A 21,926-nucleotide genomic window follows, 5' to 3' on the forward strand; every position below is an offset into this window, starting at 1 on the left:
TTAGAATTAGGGTTAGGATTAGAATTAGCATTAGATTTAGAGTTAGGATTAGAATTAGTGTTAGTGTTAGGGTTAGGGTTAGGGTTAGGCTGAGAATTAGAGTTACAGTTATAGTTAGGGTTAGGGATAGAATTGGTGTTAGGATTATAATTGGGATTAAGTTAGAGTTATATAGGTTTAGGTTAGGGTTATGGGTAGAATTAGAGTTAGAGTTAGAGTTATGATTAAGGTTAGCGTTAGAATTAGGGTTACAAATGTAATTAGGGTTAAAGATTGAGTTTGAGTTAGGGTAAGGGTAAGAATTAGGGTTAGGGTTAGGGTAAGATTTAGAGTTATGGTTTGAGCTAAAGTTACAATTAGAGTTAGAATTAGAGTTAGAAAAAGGGTTAGAGTTAGTGTTAGAATTAGGGTTAGGGTTATGGTTAGCACAAGGGTTACAGTTAGAGTTAGGATTAGCATTAGGGTTAGGGTTACAATTAGTGTTAAGTATTTTTTTAATGGTGAATATTGTTGGATACAATTATTCAATTGTGTGTTGTCTTTGATGTTACACAAATGTCATATCAGCTATTAGTCAACATCTATTGAGCTTAGTTGGTCAGCAATGAAAAAGATAGAGTCTTCCAAGCTCAGAAGGTTAGTGAAGAAAATTATAGAGTCTACCAAGCATTTTTGGAGGTTACACTGTGAAGACTATTTCTACTGAGCTCACTCAGGCACTGAAGGCTTCTGTGGCAGAAATTAGCTTCTACCAAGCTCACAAGGTTAGAAAAGGAAAGTTAGTTCTTACCAAGTTCTCTCGGTCTCCAAAATATTTAGAAAAATTTGTAGTGTTTACCGAGTTTCACTTGGTTAACATTGGAAATCATTTTCTACAGTAGTGTTTATTGAGCTGGGTTAGCCAATGAAGGATTTCATTATTTTGGAAACTAAAGTTTACTTGTTTAATGTAATGTTTGTAGCTGATTGATGTATGATTTATTGGTAAATGTAACTTGTAAATGAGCCAACTTGACAATATGTAGTGTATAAATAAAAGGTCAAGTTTTGTTTTCAAATGTATTGATGGATGGATGAATGAATGAGTATGCAAGTAAGTTGATTGTGAAGAAGAAGTGTGAGAATTTTTTTAAGAAGGATCAGATATCCTTGAGGAGAAGCAGAGTTGTATTCAATTAGTGAGGATCTATTGGAGTAGAGAAGAAATCTGTACCAACAATGTTTAGTTACATCTCATTTAGGTCACTTATTGTTAATTTCTCACCATTTTAGCAATAATTCCTAAATCTCTTAATAGAGTTTGTCTAACGGGCATTTTATAAATCCTTTAACAAGGTGGACAGTTTAACTAAATTATTCTAAAGTCCTCTAGCAAGACCACTCCTAATAGGGTGATTAAATCCTCTATCAAGCTCACACCTAACAACGTGTTTTGTAACCTTCAACAAGGTCGGCTTCTAATAGAGCTCACTTTAAAATAGTGAAAATTGGTACCTAGTTACTTGGTGGTTTCTCCCATATTGGGTTTTCATGTTAAATATGGTGTCTCTTGTGTTCATGTTACTTTCTTTTGCATGCATGTTAATAATTGTGAATGCTTAAAGATTAGTAACCAGTTAATCCACTAATTTGCAACATTTTTCTATGTGGTTACCAAGTAATACCAATAATTAAGTTTGAAGACATCTAAGGGAACTGTGGATTTGTTTTGTGGTAACTAATTCAATCCCCCCCCCCCCCCCCAAGTTACTCCATCTATAATTCTAAGAATTGGTATTAGAGCTTTTGGTGCTTGTAGGAAATATTTAAAGGATCTAAGCTAAAGATCAGAATGTTTTACAAGAGGGAAATTCCAAGGCTTAATAGAGATGACTTTTCATCATGGCATGGTCTCATGAGACTCCATCTGGCTTCCATTGGAGATACAGGAATGAAATATCTGGATGAAGCATATTTAACTCTTTCTGGTACATTATCTACTAATGACATTGGTAAGAAGAAGACACATAGCATCATGATGATAGACTTTGCATTTTCCCTGAGCTATGAAGAATTTGATCATGTCAAGGAGTGCAAAACTACTTTTGAAATGTGGAAAAATATGAAAGAAGTTTAAGAGGAAAATTTGATAAAATGAGGATGAGAGAGGATGAAAACATTGCAAAATATGTTGAAAGATTCAAAGAAAGTGTTAGTGCAATCAAAGCTTCTAGAGAAGATATAAAGGAGGAAACAATTATAAGTAAAGTTCTTAGAACATTACTTCCCATTTATGCAATTAAAGTCTCTAAAATTCAAGAAAGAAGATGTGAAGTGAATCATAATATAAATTTAGAGGCCATAGTTGGAAGATTGACTGCATTTGAGCTAGACAACCATGATAACTATGTTCTAGCTACCAAGAACACTGAATCAACATTTGAAGCCAAGCTTTCACTCAAGGAGAAAGGCAAGAAGATAAAGGATTCTCAATTAAAAAGTGAAGAAGAATCAAAACAGAGTTTTGACAGTGAGCTTGAGTTAGTTGAAGCTCTACTAGCAAGGAAATATTCAACAAGAAAAGGGAAATACAAAGGTAAGGTTCCTCTAATTTGTTTTTCCTGTGAAGAAATTGGACATATTGCTGCTAGGTGCCCAAATAAGAAAAATAAGGATGAGAAGAAATGTTACAAGTGCAATGGCAAGAAAGACTTCAAATCATTCAAGGACAAAGGTAAGAAAATATGTTTCATCACTAAGGATTCTAATGATTCTAATGAAGAAGATGATGAAATTTTTTACATTGCTATGAAAGATGAGTTTGATAATGATGAGGAAATGACACTTATTTCTCATGTGAGAAAAAATGATATGTGGATAATAGATAATGGTTGCTCTCATCATATGACTAGTGATAAAACTAAGTTTAAACATTTTGAAAACTATGATGGTGGTAGTGCGAGGTTTGGTAATAATAAACCTTGTTGCATAAAAGGAAGAGAAAAAATCTCACTAGCCAAAGGGCTTGTATGCGATAATGCATATTGGGTAGAAGGACTAAAACACAATATGTTGAGTGTGGCATAGCTACTCAATAATGTATTCAAAGTGGAATTCATGCATGGAAAAGCAAGACTACTAGATGACAAAGAAAATTTGATTGGATCAGGCACTCAAACAAAAGGTAACTTGCTTTATCTTGAACTTGGTGAATGTTCATGCTTTATTGCTCAAATTGAAGAAAGTCAGTAATGGCATAGGAGGTTGTGTCATGTGAACTTTGATAACTTGATAAAAATAAGTAAATTCAAGAAAGTAAGAGGCATTCCTAATACAAAGAAACCTGAGGTTGGTCTATGCAAGAATTATCAAATTGGTAAGATGGGAAAGACTAGATTTAAAAGTAAGAGCTATCAGTCTGAAGAAGTCTTAGAAATTGTGCATACTAATTTCTGTGGACCCATTGGAATTAAAAGCTACACTATTGATAAACTATTCTTTTTTTTTTGTTGATGATTACACAAGAATGATGATTGTCATGTACCTGAGAGAGAAATCATAAGCATTTCAGAAGTTCAAATGGTATTTAGGTAGAGTAGAAAAGGAAACAAGAAAAAGACTAAAATGTTTGAGGTCAAGCAAAGGTGGTAAATTCATTTCCCATGAGTTCAATAACTTTTGCACTGAAAGAAGGATCAAAAGATAGGTATCAACTCCTGGAACTCCCGAGAAAAATGGAATAGCTGAAAGGAGGAACAGATCTACAATGGACTATTCAAGAACCTTAATGATTGAAAAGAGCATTGCTATCAAATAGTGGAAGGAAACTATCAACACTACAATTCATACCTTGAAATGAGTACAGCTAAAAAAGGAGTCATTCAAAAACCCCTATGAGCTATGGTATTTATATAAACTCAATGTAAGTTACCGAAAAGTATTTGAAAGCAAATGTTACATTTTGAAAGAATCTAGGAAAGGTAAATTTGATGTGAAGGGTGATGAAGGAATATTTTTGGGTTATTCTTGCAAGAGTAAACCATATAGATGTTTGAACTTGTCTACTCACAAAGTCATAGAAACTGTGCATGTGAAAGTTAATGAGTTTATAGAAAGAACTGAAGAAGAAAGAAAAAGGAAACCATAAGACTACAAGAGATTTGTTTTCATTGAACCTGATACAGTGCTAGATACACCTTTCAATCAGGAATCTTCTACTCCCGAGTCTTCCGTAACTGAGTTGTGGGAAGTTCAAACCAAGCTATAGGAACCTGAGTGACATTTTGATGCTATTAAGCCAATGCCTACTGAGTCTAAAGGACCTAAGAAATAGACATAATAGATAGAACTTGAAGTTGAAGTACAAGAGGATGAGAATGCAAAGAATTCAAAAGGCAAGGAACCTATATTAGCCAAGTATGTTAGGAGACATCATGCACCAGATTAGATCATTAGAGACAAATCTGAAGGTACTATGACAAGAAGTAAGTCAAAAGGTACTTGTTTACTTGCTGATTTCAAACTTAGAAGTGACAAAGATGCATTAGAAAATGAAAGTTGGATTGAGGCTACGAATGAAGAGATAGAATAGATAGATCAAAAAAAACCATGGACTCTTGTACCTAGGCCTAAAGATAAAAATGTGATCGGAACTAAGTGGGTATTCAGAAATAAATTGAATGAAGATGGTAAGGTATCAAGGAACAAAGCTAGACTAGTATGAAAAGGATACTCTCAAGAAGAAGTAATAGACTATGGAGATACTTTTGCCCCTATTGGAAGGTGTCAAGACCTTACTTGTATATGCTGCATATAAAGGATTTAAGATTTATCAGATGGATATAAAGTTAGCATTTCTCAATGGTATATTGGATGAGGAGGTGTACATTGAGTAGCTTGAAGGTTTTGTTGATCCAGACAAGAAGGAAATGGTTTGCAAATTACACAAAACATTGTATGGTCTAAAACAAGCCCCTAGAGCATGGTATGAAAGATTGAATAACTATCTTATTTAGATTGATTTTCAAAGAATTAATAATAATAGTAGCTTGTATATTAAGGAAGGACTAGATAATAAGATTTTTTTGATAGAAATATTTGTGGATGATACTTTGTTCATAGGAAATGATGATCTTCACAAAGAATTTTTAGAGAAAATGAACAAGGAATTTGAAATGTCAATGTTTGGTGAGATCAAATTCTTTGTTAGTCTTCAAATTCAATAGAATTAGAATAGCATCTGCATTACTCAATCTAAATACATGAAGGAGATACTGAAATTTTTTGGTATGGAAGACTGCAAACCAGTTAGGACTCCTATGTGTACTGGATTGAAACTTACCAAGGATGATGAATCAAAGGAAGTAGATCAGACATTTTATAGATCTATGATTGGAAAGTTTTAGTATGTAGTGCATACAAGGCCAGATATTGCCCTTGTAGCTGGTATTGTAGCAATATTTTCAACAAAACAAAGAGAAATCACATGATGGCAATCAAAAGAATCATGAGATATTTGAAAGGCACTAAAGATTATGGATTATGGTACAAATTTGGAGGTAATTTGGATTTAAAAGTGTTTACTGATGTAGATTGGGAAGGAAACATTGATGACAGAAAAAGTACAAGTGGAGGAGCTTTCTTTCTTGGAAAGAGGTTGGTTTCTTGGACAGGTAAAAAGTAAAATTGCACATCTCAATCCATAGTAGAAGAAGAAAATATCAAGTAGCAGTAGTAAATTGTTCAAATATTATTTGGTTCAAATAATTATTGAAATGTATGAAGGAAGAAATTAAATAATCTGTTGTTATGTTTTGTGACAATACAAGTGCAATTAACATATCTAAAAATTTAGTGATGCATTCAAAAACCAAACACATTGCAATAAAGTATCACTTTGTTAGAGAATTGGTGCAATATGAGGAGATCAAATTGAAATATGTCCATACAAAGGAACAAATTACTAACATATTCACAAAGCCTTTACCTAAGGATGTATTTTTGTATCTAAGAAGTAAGTTAGGGGTCATTCCCCTATCTAAAACTCACTAACATGAAGTTTTAGTGATGCATCAATAGGTATCAAGTTAAAGATCTTTTAGTTGATGTAGAATAATCATGAAAATATTGCATATGAATTAATACATAAGGTACATTTCTATTCATCTAGTTTGTGTTGTCTTTGGCATGTGTTTTCAAAAAGGGAGAGTATAGTGTCATATCTTTTTGAAATTTGAAGAATAGAACCTATGTAATTCCTTCACAAAGGGAGATTACTATATTTAAGAAGTTTGTGGAATGAAATGTAAGAGGAAAAAACATTCTATTAGAAATAAAATTTTTTACAAATTTCATTCTGCTATAACATATGTTGGCATCAATGCTAAAGAGGGAGATTTTTTAATACAATTATAAAATTGTGTGTTGTCTTTGATGTTATAAAAATATCATATCAATTATCAATCAAAGTCTACTAAGCTCAATTGGTAAACAAGAGAAAAGATAGAGTCTACAGAGGTCAGAAGGTTAGCAAAGATAATTATAGAGTCTAAAGAATGTTTCTAGAGGTTACATTGTGAAGACAGTTTCTACCAAGCTCAGTCAGCTTCTATGGAAGAAATCAATTTCTACTGACCTCACAAGGTTAGTAAAGGAAAGTTAGTTCTTACCAAGTTCATTTGGTCTCCAAAAGATTTTTTAGAATTCAAAGTGTTTGCCGAGTTTCATTTGGTTAACAATAGAAATCATTTTCTAGAGCAGTGTTTACCAAGCTGGGTTAGCCAATGAAGGATTTCATTCCTTTGGGAAATAAAGTTTTTTTTTTTTTTATAATGTAATGTTTGTACCTAACTGATGTATGGTTTATTGGTAAATGTAACTTGTAAATGAGCCAACTTGAAAATCTATAATGTATAAATAAAAGGTCAAGTTGTGTTTTCAAATATATGGATGGATGTATGAATGAGCAAGTATACAAGTAAGTTGAATGTGAAGAAGAAGTGTGAGCAAATTTTGAAGAAGGATTAGATATCCTTGAGGAGAAGTAGAGTTGTATTTGATCAGTGAGGATCTATTGAAGCAGAGCAGAGATCTATACTAGAAAAGTTCAATAGCATCTCATTCAAGTCAATCTCACCATTGTAGCAATAATTCCTAAATCTCTTAACATAGTTGGTCTAGCAACCATTTTGTAAATCCTCTAACAAGGTGGATAGTTCAACTAAATTGTTGTAAAGTCCTCTAGCAAGGCCACTCCTAACAGGGTGATTAAATCCTCTAGCAAGGTAAGACCTAATAGTGTGTTTTATAACCTTTAACAGGGTTGGCTCCTAATAGAGCTCACTTCAGAAGAGTAAAAATTGGTAGCTAGTTACTTGGTGGTTTTTCTCATATTGGGTTTTTTAATTAAATCTGGTGTCTCTTGTGTTCATGTTATTTTCTTTTGCATGCATGTTAATAATTGTGAATGTTTAAAGATCAATAACCAGTTAATCTACCGAGTTACATCATTTTTCTGTGTGGCTACTAAGTAACAACAGTAGTTAAGTTTGAAGACATCTAAGGGATCTGTGGATTTTTTGTGTGGTAACTGATCCACCCCCTCCCCCCCACCTCAGTTACTCCATCTATAATTCCAACAAAATATTTGTAATTTTGCAAATTTTAGAAATTGTTTGTTAGTAATTTGGCTAATAATTTAAGATTTAACGTGACTTAAATTGCCACATTTTTTTTAAATTTAGTTCTAAAATATTTTAAATCACTCTATAATTTATTTTATTAAAAAATTTAAATTTAAAGATTTGCCACAATATTTGATACATGCTTAGATTTGATTCACCTAAATATTGAATATTATTGAAGAAATTAAAATTAATTCACCAATTATTATCATAATTATTAGTTACTTTAGGGATATATTAGCAATATTTATTTTTCACTATTGATTTAAAATATAATGTAATTATCCTCATAATTTCCATGAGATAAAACATGTTCAATTTTGATTTGTAATATTCTATGAGGATTTGCGAACTTCCTATTGCTATTGAGATTTGCCAATATTTTCTTCTCAAAAATTATGATTCCAAAATAATCACCAATGTAAATAATATTTCAAATTAAAAAATTGAGAGATTCATTGATAAAAATAGTTTGGTTTTCCAAAATGATGAAAGATTCACCAATAATTTATATACTTTTCTAGAGGGGGGTTTCTTAAAGTTTACCTTGAATTTGTGTTAGTGTTAGTGTTAGTGTCAGTGTCAGTGCCAGTGCCAGTGCCAGTGCCAGTGCCAGTGCCAGTGTCAGTGTTAGTGTCAGTGTCAGTGTCAGTGTCAGTGTCAATGTCAGTGTTAGTGTCAGTGTTAGTGTTAGTGTTAGTGTTAGTGTTAGTGTTAGTGTTAGTGTTAGTGTTAGTGTTAGTGTTAGGGTTAGAGTTAAGGTTACAATTGGAGCTAAAATTGAGGCTAGGGTTAGGGTTAGAGCTAGATTTAGAGTTAGCAATCAAGTTAGAGTTATAATTAAACTTGGAGATAGAGTTGGGGTTAGGGTTGGAGTTAGTGTTAGATTTAGGGTTAGAGTTAGAGTTAGGGTTAGAGTTAGGGTTTGGGTTACGAGAAGAATTAAGGTTAAGGTTAGAGTTAGAGTTACATATAGTGTTAGGGTTAGGATCCACATTATATATACTGTTAGGGTTAGGATTAGGGAGAAGGGTAGGGTTAGGGTCAGGGTTAGTGTTAGTGTTAGTGTTAGTGTTAGGATTAGGGTTACAATTTGAGTCAGTTATAGTTATAGTTAGGGTTACAATTAGAGTTAGAGTTAGGGTTAGAATTAGGGTTAGGGTTAGGGTTAGGGATAGAGATAGAGTTGGAGTTAAAGTTAGGGTTAGAGTTAGAATATGGGTTAAAATTAAGGTTAGGGTTAGGGTTCAAGTTAGTGTTAGAGTTAAAGTTACAATTAGGATTAGAGTTATAGTAAGGCTTAGGCTTAGGGCTAGAATTAGGGTTAGGGTTAGAATTAGGACTAGAGTTAGGGTTATAAAGGGTTAAGGTTAGGGCTGGGGGTAGAATTAGAGCTAGGGTTAGAGTTATTGTTAGGGTTAGGATTAGAACTAGAATTAGTGTTAGAGTTAGAGTTAGAGTTAGAGTTAGAGTTCATGTTAGAATTAGAGTTAGAGATAGGATTTTTGTTATTATTGTGGTTAAGGTTATTTTTGGGTTATTAATCATATTGTAGTTGATGCTAGTGTTATTGTTACACTTTACCTTAGTATTACAGTAATTGTCAAGGTAAATTTTTATGTGGGTTAGTTCTATTATAGTGTTCTCTCTCTTTCTCTCTCTAACTTCACCTAGTAATATCTCCCCCTATCTAAATACACCCTCTAATATCTCTCTCTAGTCTTCAAATACACTCCCTAATCCCTCGTTCTAATATCTAGATACACCTCCTTATCTCTCTCACCCTTCTGACTAGATACACCTCTTAATATCTCTCTCCCTCTATGCTCTCTTGATACACCCGTAATCTCTCTCTCTCTCTCTCTCTCTCTCTCTCTCTCTCTCTCTCTCTCTCTCTCTCTCTCTCTCTCTCTCTCTCTCTCTCTCTCTGTATATATATATTTCCACTTATAAAAAATATAATATTATTTCTAGTTACTAGTACATGTAGGGTTAGGTTAAGGTGTATAATTTACTAAATGCTTAGTATAGTCACATTTAGAGTAAGAGTTAGAGTTAAGATCAAAGATTTACAATTTCATTTATATGACACTCAATGTTATGGTTAAGGTTAATAAGTGGTTAAATGTTACACTAAAATAAGGGACATGGTTAAGGGAAATATGAGATTTATGTGTAGTGTTGGAGTATTTGGAGTACAACTATATTTGGAATATATGATATAAAAATGACTTGAATAGTGGATAAATTTTAATTCATGAAAGGGGAATTATAAGTTCCAACACAACTATTTAGATGATGTAAAAAGTATTAAAGAATATGAAAGAATCAATTTAATGGAAATTATTTCTCCATGATGATGTGAGAACATTATATATTCTTGAATTTTTAATATTGCTAATGAAATTTTTATTGCAATGATTAAGAATTGTAATAAATAAATATGCCTATCATTAAAGAAATCAATTTAGACTTATGCTTTTCTTTTTTAAATGATATATTTAGTAACCACATCCATTGAAAAAATGTTTTGTACAACAATATTTTTTTTTTCTTGTTCTCTTCTTCATGAAAGTTACATAGAACAATGGGGAAACAAAACTAGCAATACAACTAATTAGAAGTAAAATTTTGAAACTGGAGACAAGAATGAGCTATATTAAAAAAATCTCTATAATGGTGTAAATACGTGTCACATTCTTCAATGATTAGGATTCTGTTGTGATCTTTATTTGAACAATGATTGTAAAAGACATATTTCATCATTGAAGGAAATCCATCCATTTTTGTATATGTATCATGTAGGGATTTTTATGCATCTTTCATATGAATTCCTTCCATTTCCTCAACATAGTCAATTGGAAATACTGCATTCACCACAACTTTAATTATAGTTGTGCACATCTCCTTAATTATTTGTAGGCATTTGTCAGACTCTGTCTCAAAGAAATCATTTGAGGTCATTGAAGTAGTCAGGGTGGTATCAAATAATGTTTGATTCTCTGTTCGAGGTGTCCATAACTCAAATAGTAACCTGCAAACTTATAAACAAACATCAATATATAGAAATAATCAGAATAAAAAAACTATTAATAATTAACATAAATTCTTTCAAATGTATAATGTTCAAAATAACATAAATCAAAATCAAAACTATTTCAAATGAAACAGTTAGATTGTAATGTTTGAAATATGTTGGCATTTTCTTCCACTTTTCAAACATTAAAAACATAAATATTAATAAAAATCTATATATTCTATGAACATTATTTAAATAAAACACATACATAATCTAATTAAATAATGATAAAATATAAACTAAATATATGATTTTTCTATATTAAATTAATCATTAACTTAAATAAAATACAAATTTTATTAATAAGGTGACCTTGCCATCCACATTAATGATAAAAATTAATTATGAAACATGAAAAATATAAATATTTTGAAACATGCAAATATAAAGCTATTATGAAACATACAAATCTAAAACATCCAAACCAGAAGAATTTTGTAATATGCAAATCTAAAACTAATATGAAACATGCAAATTGAAAATTTAATTGAAAAATGCACATTAAAAATGTGCAAACAAAATGTATTATCAAATATCAAAATCAAATAGATTTTGAATCAATTTGAATTCTAAATCCAAACCAAACATGCAAGGCTAAACTATATGAACATTATTGAAATTGAAATCTAAATCAAAGGAGCACATTATAACTAATTTTGAAACTAAATCTACATTTTAATCTAAATACATAACTAAATCTAAATCTAAATGCAAAACTAAATTAAAAATAAAAAATAAAAATAAAAATCTCACATGCAAAAAATTACTCCAAAACTTTAATCTCCACCTCTTCCTACTTGTAAAAACACAAAATGAAAATGAAATGAGAAGCATTTTTTTGTAACCTATGAGAGACTCTTCATATCTCCCAATAGATTTCTTTTGACATTCAATGAATTTGTTTCAACTTCCCCCACTTCCCACAAAAAATAAGCAAGACTGTGCATGCAAATATATATTTAAGAAAAAGAAAACGTTTTGTATTTAAAAATTTAATGAAATTATTTTAGTCCTATTTTTTTGGTTTCTATTTTTTCAGCCTTATTTTTTTGGTTCCTATTTTTTGGCCTCTTTTGTGGCTCTATTATTTTGGCATCCATTTGGCTTCATATTATTTTGGCTAGCTATTATTTCAAGAATAATTTTCTATTTTATCATTTAATAATTGATAAAATATATACTAAATATATGATTCATCTACTTTAAATAAATTATTAGCTTTAATAAAATACAAATTGTATTGATATGGTGGCAATGTCACCACATTAATAATAAAATTATACTTTGAAACATGCAAATGGAAAACAATTATGAAACACTCAAATCGAAAAAATGCAAATCAAAACTAATTTGAAACATGCACTTTTAAAATATGCAAATGAAAAGTATTATAAAATATATAAATCAAATAGATTTTGAATGCAAATCTAAATCTAAATCAAACATGCAAGACTAAACTATTAAATGCAAGCCTTCAAAAACATTGAATAGAATTCTAAATCTAAATGAAACTAATTAAAATTTAAATCTAAATCAAAGTAGAATATTATAATTAATTTTGAATCTACATCTAAATCTAAATGAAAATCCAAATAAAAAATAGAAATATCACCTACAAAAAATTACTCCAAAACTTCAATCTACTCCTATTCAAAAACTCCAATCTAGTCCTCCCATAATCTCCACCTCTTCATTCCTGCAAAAATAGAAAATGAAAATGAAATGAGGAGCCTTTGTTTTATAACTTGTGAGAGGCTCATCATATGCCCCAATGGACGTCTCTTCACATTGCACAAATTTATTTTAAATTCCCTCACTCCCCACCAAAAAAAGCATGAATGTGCATGCAAAATTATATTTAAGAAAAAAAATCATATTTAAATTGTTTCGGCCCTATTATTTTGGGACCTATTTTTTAGGGGCATTTTTTTGAGCCCTACTTTTTCGTGTCCTACTTTTTGGGCCCTATTTTTTCAAGCCTATTATTTTGACCAGCTATTATTTTAGGAATGCTTTTTGTATTTTACGATTTAAAAATTTGTAGCTATTCCCAATTCCTTTTTATTGACAAGGAATCTTTTTTGGCATATTCCTGTGCTAGGCATTCGTGTCGTCATTGTATAGAACACACCTCGGCATAATAACCTTCAAATATAGAATCACTTGGTTTCTTATAGCCTTTTAATCACACTCATATGGTTGATGATCTTGCTTATTACAATTAAAGCAATAACCATTGAATTTGGGTTTAGGGTTTGATTTACCAATATTTCTCCTGCAAACATTTTTTGGTATGGCCTCATTTTCCATAATGATAGTATGTAGGCTTCTTGTTCTTTTGTTTTTTAGTCACATTCCTTTATTCTCCCTACTTTGATAATTCTCTTTTCTTGACACTTGATAGTAACTCAACATAGCATAGTCTTGAGGTGTCATGAGGTATTTTTGGTGCATTGATTTGTTCATTAAGGAATCTTATATCTTCTTTAGGTTTGCTAAACATCTCAAAAAATTTCCTTTTCATCTTTTAACTCATTAACCAATCTATCATTCTTAGATTCAAATTTTCAATCTCTAGCTATTTTCTTGCAATCCCACTTGCTAATGAATTGATCATGTCAAATTGCTTTTAGGTCAGCTTTTGTACTTCTTTCAACCTATCATCAAGTCTTGTAGACATCTATCTTTTGTCTTCATCTAGCATTTCTTTATCTTTCTTAGCCTTTGCTTTATCTTCCTCAACCTTGTTCTTTTATTTAGTCACTTCACATTGTCTTACTACTTGTATCTCATGCTCTCTTTGCAATGCTCTTACTTCTTCATGTTGGGTGATGCGACGTGCTCCCCTGCCCACAGGTGGTTAATTATGTGGTGTTCCATGTTCACTAACAGTCATGGCTTTTGGTGCAACAACAAATGGGCCCTACAATTGGTATCAGAGCCTGGTTTTGCCCTGGTCATGGGTTCAAATCTCCCCGGTGCCTTCCCGACCCGCATAAGCACCAGGTATGCACGTCGAGGGGGAGATTGTTGGGTGATGCGACGTGCTCCCCTGCCCACAGGTGGTTAATTATGTGGTGTTCCATGTTCACTAACAGTCATGGTTGTTGGTGCAATGGCAAATGGGCCCAACAATTGGTATCAGAGCCTAGTTTTGGCCTGGTCATGGGTTCAAATCTCTCTGGTGCCTTCCCGACCCGCGTAAGCACCTGGTATACACGTCGATGGGGAGATTGTTGGGTGATGCGACGTGCTCCCCTGCCCATAGGTGGTTAATTATGTGGTGTTCCATGTTCACTAACAGTCATGGCTTTTGGTGCAACGGCAAATGGGCCCAACATTTCATTCATAATGTTGTTCCTTACCAATAGATTTTCCATTGTTACATTGGATTCACTAGAACTTCCTTCATCAAATAGTTCTTCAATAGTTTCTTCTTTGTTTTGGGTGTCATCTTGTTGAACTTCCATCTCTTTCTTTATTCTCAAGGATTCTCTTAATATCTCCTTTGTAGCCTTGAATTGTTCATATGTAAGTTGAACATCAATATTTTAATTGTCAATTATCTCTTCTAGTTTATAGGTTTCCATCTTCAAGATCTATAACTCTTAAGTGGTTAGACTTCGATCGAGAGTATGGAGCTCTAGTACCAATTTATATAAATCTTATCTAGAAAGTATGATACTAAGAGCTTTGGGGGGGCAGGGGTGGGGGTTTGAATAAGGACGAGTAAAACTTCTTCAACTTGAAACCTAAAACATATTTGATATCGGTGCATGAGCACCTCAAGGTTTTCAATACATTTTCACTTATACATTGGCTTGGACAACCACTAATTAATAAGGGCTAAGCTATGAAGTCCCAAGCTGATTTTTGTCTGTGTGGATAGTTTATGAATGAGTGGAGTTAAGGGATTTGAGTGATCTTTTACAATCTAGGTGTTAGGTCATAAAAAGTCAACCAAAGTGTCAAATGTTAACAAAAAAGCCAAAGTGGGATGATTTTTTTAGTTATTTTAAGGTCTCATGTAGTGGTTTGGAGTCATGTTGAACCATGGAAGCTAATGGTTTGACAAAATTTCCAAATTCAGAAAAGTTATAAAAGTTACTCATGACAACTTTGCAATTTTGTAAAAGTTGTCATGACAACTTTTCCTAGATACTTGTAATTGGGATTAATGGTGTTTTATGCCCAACCTAAGGGTCCAAAAATGTAGAAAGGGAATATATAAGCACATCCAAACTGTAATCTAACAAATAGGAAGAACATTGTATGGATTGTGGTTTGGGGAGGACCAAGAATTTCTTGTATTCATGTAACAGAGCCTTCATCTAGTCATCCATTGATTGAAAGGAATGAAAAAATACTTTGAACTTGAATTTTTGTTGTGCACTTATCCATTATAGAATTGGGCTGATTGTTTCTCTAGACTGGTTGTCATTTTGTTAATTGTTTGTGTTTTCCTAATTCACTAGTTGGTTTAGGGCCAGTAATGTAAATATGGCTCCTACTTGAGTTCTCATGGTTGAACTTCCATGAACTCTTGGGATCAAGTAGGATACTTTGTAAATAGTGGAAATATGAGTTTTGGAGTAATGGGTTGTAGAAATACTATTTTTACTAACAATCCCTAGGCAAGTGCAGGGGCATTTTGGTTAGGTGCTTGTTTAGAACAGTAGCAAGAGGGTTTGTTGAATGGATTGGAAGTACCAATCTAGAACTGTGGAAATGAAGGAGCATGTGTCTTAGACATGTAAAAGAAAGGAGATCTAAAGGGAAGACCTTGGAATAAATCTATGAAAGAAAAGATACTAGACTAGTTCACATGCCCTAGAAACCCTTTAAAATAGGGGTTTGGTAGAAATATAGTGTACAAACAATGTCAAGACTGAAGACCAAATAAATATTTGAGTCTTTGATAATGGTAGAAATAATCTATAGTTGATTTAGGGAGTTTTTAAAGAAGTTTGTGAGAAAGTCAAGAAATCTAGTTTCTAGGAGGCCTAATTGGGGCAAAAAGGCTACAAGGCCTAGAACTAATCAAACAAGAAAATGATGGGAAACCCAAGTGAGAAACTATCAGGATAGATCAAGGAGGATTAAAAACTAACAAGTAATAGTAAGGAAACTTATTCCTAGTCCGAAGAATAGTCTGGGAAGAAGAATGGCTAGTTATGCCATGAATGCACTAGGAGGAAATTGAGGTATAGGCTAGAGTTTGAAGTTGGTGGAGAGATATAAAAGGGATATGGATCCTAGTATTGACCTCTAAGAAGGGTAAAGAGAGTAATATAGCAAGGCCAATGTATTGGTATTAGGTAGAGCTAGGAGAGATCTTGAGAAAAATTTAGAACTCCCCATTAGATATCTTCACATAAACCATCATTTGAACATTAACCTTATATCAATGTAAACTTTCACATCAATATAATATTAGATCTACCTTCTAACTACATTGATGAAAAATCATAAGAAGATAACCCATTAACACATAGATTTGATAATGCAAAAACCCTCTGAGGTGAATTTAAAAATGCTATGGGGATGATACCCACGAAACTTTCACTATTATAAAAATAAAATGCTTGTTAAGGCTACAATGCTTGATCACTTTTGATGATCTACCCTATGACGAGCATGCCCTATTAAGGGCTAAAATAAATTCTAAGTTCTAATTTGATTAAAATACTTTTAACTCACAAAAAAGTGAGTATTCTATTAGGAGATTACAAAACAATGTGAAATTTACTTTGTTAGGAGATTTAAACATTGAAACACCTATTAGAATTGTCACTACCTAATCTTTTGATATGTACTTACAATGCTAATATCATATATCCTCTATGCAATGTATTATCAACTTATTGTGATTGATCTTCTTAATCTCTACACAAAACTATTCACTGTAGTGCTTGATCCCTTCTATCTGATTCATCGTCAAAACATTGCACACAAACAAAACTCTTCATACGTACAATTGCACATATAAATTACATCATATAACCTCCTTAAATAGTTGTTTGGTAGAACCTTCTACATCCAAATCAATATTATAAATTCATTTCTTTTGTGACTTAGTCCTTGCACTTTTTTGATTGGTAGCTTTCGTTACATATGGATTAATGATCTTCCATTTGACACATAATCACCTCCTTGATTACCTACTCGATCTTCAAAATACACCTCCAACTCAATAAAACTGGTTTACATCAGATTTTGTGTCATTTAAAATATATATCTAAAACTATGTTACTCAACACTAACACCATGCTCACACTCAGGATAAACTATTTGATCCTCTTGTCCTTCAACCTTAAGGATGCTCAACTTGAACTTAATTACTTTGCATTTGTATCACTCGCCATCAATGATTGTCTTTGATAAACTCAATAATACCTAGAGTACTCACCGACCCTTAGCTTTCTCAACAATAACTCAGCCTATATTGGTTGAGTCAGTTGTAGTGATGACCGAACAACCCTGCCTTATGAATGATTTAGTATTTGACTATAATAGACAACATGACTTATAGATCAATAGAATGTGCATAAGAAAAGAGAAGAGAGTAAGTGTTATACCATCTATCATCAAGTTGTAATGTTTCAACCCTTAAAATTTCATCAAGACTCAACCCTCAAATATAACCAATGTTTCCCAAGCATCTTCCCCATTTAGAAAAACTTGAGATAATAAGGAACTCTTTTCCATTGTTAAGAATATTAAAATGGAGAAAATTGAGGTTCTCGATGTAGAGATTAGTGGAGTTACAAACAAGAAGGGAACCCATAGGTCTAGCAAGAGATGAAAGAAGAAAATCTCTCTACTCCTCCTGGCAAAGAGAAGTGGATTACTTCAAAGTCACTTGACAACTCTAGGAAAGAAAAGAGGCCCTAGACCTAAAAGGAAGGCCCCTAGAAGAAATTATGGCAAGGAAGAAGAGGAGATGACCATAGTTGTGGGTAAAGATATTTCCTATGCCTTGGCATTTCTCGCGTGTTAGATACATTGAAATAGAAACCAATACAACTTTGTAATGCAAGGGGGGTGAAACTGGAGGTCAGGGGATGATCGCCTCCCCTATTAGAAACTTGAGCATGGAAACCCAAAACTAGGGAATGGAGAAAAACATGGAGACTTAGGATGAAAACCCTGCAAGAGGTGACAGTAAGAAGGGGGAGAAATATGTGCCTCATGATACAAATGATAAACTACCTCCTATTATGCATAAAATTTCTAGCTTGGCGGAAACCATTATGAGTCTAATCAAGAAGAATGAGGACCTAGAGGACAAGTTTGATAGGGTGGTGAATTTTTCTATTTGTGTCATGCATTTAGTGGCTACTATCCTTCATCTTCTATTAGGCTAGGAAGGAGGAGATCAATGATGCCAAAGATATGGGGACTACTCACTCACTTTATGACTTCCTAGAAGATGATGTGCTATGAGATTTGTTGGAGAACAAAAACAATTAGAAGAAGGAGAGTTAGCTCCTAGTCCCTTGTCTTTTCATTTTTTGTTTTCACATCTATTGTTTACTACTTGGCCCATGGAGCTCACTTTTTTATAAATCACTAAACTTTGTTTATGTCTTGAAACTCAAATTGAGTTGGGTTTATTTGTAGTTATGTTAATCTATTAAGTGCTAATTCTAGTAGGTTTAGATATAGAAATATGATAGTTTGGGGATTTTTGATATTAAGGAATGGGGTTGGTTAATCTCTCGATAATCAGCCTTATTTTTTCATACTTGGTTCAGCCCCCATTTTGGCTCATTTTTTTAATATAATAAACAAATGCCACAAAGGATATTAGTAATACTTGGTAAAGGAACCTTACAACTAGTTTTAAAATGCCACAATGTATATTAGTAATATAGTAAAAAGCTAGTAATCATTGTATTCATTATATTGAGTAGAGATTAATGTTTAATTTAGTAAGTTAGTAAATCAATTGTATAGTTATTATTGTTAATATCACATATCAATATTTAGGTAAATTTTTTAATGGGCATCCAAAATCCTCGAGAAACAAAATGCAATATAAAACAATAATTGTTTATTGAATAAGAAATATTTAAAAATCTTTATTAATCTTTTTGTTTTCAATCAAATGACAATATGGTAAATCTCTAGTATTTAATTTAACGAATTAGTGAATTAACTAATATCATATAAAATGAATAGCTGACCACAAGTACAAGAAAAAAGTATTGTAGAATATTCTTTATAATTTTTAATTTCCATATTCTATATAGAAATATCTATGCATACCTACCACTCAGAATAAATAAACATTATTCCAACACATCTTCACACAGGATTACATTCTCTCCCACAGCACAAAATTGCAAGAACGCTATGATTGGGTAGAAACTTCAGAGAACTCTCTATGAAATTTAATGCCCACAATGTTGAATAATGTCAAGTCATGAATGCATTCATATTGGACAGTTCTACTGGTAATCTGGATTTTTTTGATTGATATTCGATATTAAAGATTCAATTGCATTCACTTGGGTGATATTGATAATTGCATTGCTAAGCGTTGGCCACATAGAGTAATTAGTCTAGTATAAAAGCTAACTATGAAAATCTAGCTTGCTAACTAATTAAAGAGAATGATCAAAAATTTATTAAACAATCTTAAACTATAAACTAACCTAAATACCCTACGTAAAAGAGAGAGAAAATAAGATCCTTCAACGCCAAATATTAAAGCACTCATATATAGCGTCCATAGACAGTTTCATTCACGCCTAACATGGAATACAATAGACGATAACAAACACCTGTCGGAATTTTTGTAAAGATATTCACGCCTAACATCATCGTGGATGTGCTGTCAATGAAGTGGCGATAAAGGAGAAAAACCAAGCTTACTTAATCATCAATTGTCCAAGCCAATGTTAATTTTATTGAGAAACATAGCATCGCTACGTTCTCGGGCCCGGGAATAGGGTTCCTGCACTTATTATTTGATAGCTGACATAATGCTACCAGATAGAGGTGACATAATCTTCATTCCTTCCAAGTTTCTAGCAACATAATCCTAATTCCTTCTACAAAGCCACTGTTCTCAAAGCGTATTTCTTTCGAACCTCTAATCTAATGCCCTGATATGGAATAAAGAGCTTTTTTCCGGCCATTATCAAGTCTGGAAATGCGGATGCTGTTGTAGGGACAAGTGAGCTTTTGGTCATTTTGGTATGAAATCTGATGCTCTTGTACTGACAAATGAAGTTTCCTGTGATTTACGTTTTGGGTGTTTAGATTTTCAGTGCAGACACGCCTTGTAATCCTAGATTACGAAAGAAAATCCTTATGTTTGCCATCCTTCCTTCATCTTAGAAGTTGTCTCTTGTCAAGATGTGGCTGAACAAGTACTGTCAATATGAGTGAAGGAGATACTCCCACGTAAGTCTCATTCGTGAGCAATCAGAACTCCTAAAACTCAGCGAATAAGAAGCAGAAATTGATCACAATCAGTCCTACAAAGGCAGTGGGAACATCATCAAGCGGCAGACTCACAGAGAACCAATCAGAGGCGGCAAACAATTCGCACGAGTCTGGTTCAGTACACATCAATGACGACTCAGCTGTAAAAGTCGGTGGAAACAAAACTACTCAATAAAAATGTGTGTTTTCAGCTGCTTCGGCGGTGTGGAGATAAGTGACGACCACAGAAAGTCTAACCAGCACAACAACGGCAATAGGAACAACATCAAGCAGCAGAACATAGGAGAGCAATCAGGGGGTACGAACAATGAGTTCAAAACAAGCGATGGGGACAAGAAGCAGATCATAGACAAGCAAATAGGGGCCGTGAACAATGAGTCCACCATAGGCGATGGGAACAAGCAGCATAATAAAGGGGATCAGCAATTGGTGGTCATGGATAATGAGTCCAACAAAGGGGATCAGAAGAAGCAGCAGCATATAAACATGGATAAGCAATTGGGGGCCATGAACAATGAGTTCAACTTAGGGGATGAGAAGAAGCAGCATAATATAGTGGAGCAATCAACTGGCCCCAACAATCAGTCCAAAATAGATGAGGGGAACAGGCAGCAGAACATAGTCACAAACAATCAGTCCATCATAGGCGATGACAACATCCAGCAGAACGTAGACAAGGAATCAGTGGGCACCGACAATCAGTCCAACATAGGAGATGAGACCACAAACAATCAGAATGAGTCCAACACAATGATCACAAAGAACAACCAATACAACTCGGGCAGCGGGAACACCAACAAGCAGCAGAATATAGAGAAGCAATCAGGGGGCACCAACAATTGGTAAAAGGCTAGACTGAGCGGTAAAGTCCGCGAAAACAAAACTCTAAGTATGTCTTAAACCAGTATTATGCTTCCCTGTTGAATTGTCCAGTCAATACATATTGTTGTATCTTCACAGTGATATATAAAATCTATTTTATCATTAGAGATGTCTGAAGGAAGAGACACTTTTCTATACATTCGTTTCCTATCTATTTCTATTCAAAATATTATTTATGTTTCAAAATTAATGGATTTCTTTTGGGTACAACTGTTATAATTTTGTTATTTTTATAAGGTGCATTTTTAGAGAGTGCAGTCAAATGGATTTCTCATTTGTAAGCTTAAAACATTGTAAATTATGAACAATTACTTTTTAAAATAGTTAAAATAGCTACTTTATTAAATCATTTGGTAGACAATAATAAATCTTTCTAAATTTTATGTTCTTTTGTATCTTCAATAAATTTTTGTCCTTGTTTAAATTAAAAATTATAAAAAATACAAATATTAAAAATACATAAGAAATAAAGTAGTAAATCACTGCAAAACAGATATACAAACAAAAGTTTAAAAAGCAATAAATTTAGAAGTGAATTTATATGGTTAAGCAATGTTACCTCTATTTTACTGGCAAATTTAAAAATTTTTAGTATCAAAATTTTTTGTATGGCATGTTAAATGGATAATACTTATTTAGCAAGAGCTCTGATGGGTAGTAGTGTGTTTAGTGTTTGAATTTATCAATTTGTAAATCTTGTTAACATTTGTCTAAAATAATTATAATATCTAAATCGTTATGAGAAGATATGTTATAGACATTCTATGTGATCAATTTTTTTTTGAAGTCCACTCCACCATTTGTAGGATTTAATTACTTAATTTTTGTGACCATATATTTCAAATATA

The sequence above is a fragment of the Cupressus sempervirens genome, chromosome 10 (assembly GCF_028749045.1).
Source record: "Cupressus sempervirens isolate cs-2001-9-10 chromosome 10, ASM2874904v1, whole genome shotgun sequence".
Taxonomy (NCBI): Eukaryota; Viridiplantae; Streptophyta; class Pinopsida; order Cupressales; family Cupressaceae; genus Cupressus; species Cupressus sempervirens.